This window comes from Maniola jurtina, chromosome 3 (genome assembly GCF_905333055.1).
Source record: "Maniola jurtina chromosome 3, ilManJurt1.1, whole genome shotgun sequence".
NCBI classification, from domain to species: Eukaryota; Metazoa; Arthropoda; class Insecta; order Lepidoptera; family Nymphalidae; genus Maniola; species Maniola jurtina.
In genome coordinates, this window is record NC_060031.1 from 12587495 (window position 1) to 12587759 (window position 265).

Below are 265 nucleotides of genomic sequence, written 5' to 3' on the forward strand. Positions count from 1 at the left end.
AAGATCCGAAGGTGGCTTACCAGTGTCGTAGGAGACGAATTTTTCATATTCATTTAAATTATAGTGAATTTTTAATTTAAAACCTATCTAGTTCTTATATGTTAATGACGGTCTCTGTCACTCACTCCATACAAACGTAATTTAGTTCTTATTTAAGTATCCAATCGCACTCAATGAAACTTTGTAGACACATTCCAGAAACTAATATCTGTGTCTGTAGTTTGTCAGATTTTCGTAAGAATAGGTAAAATAAATGAATAGGACA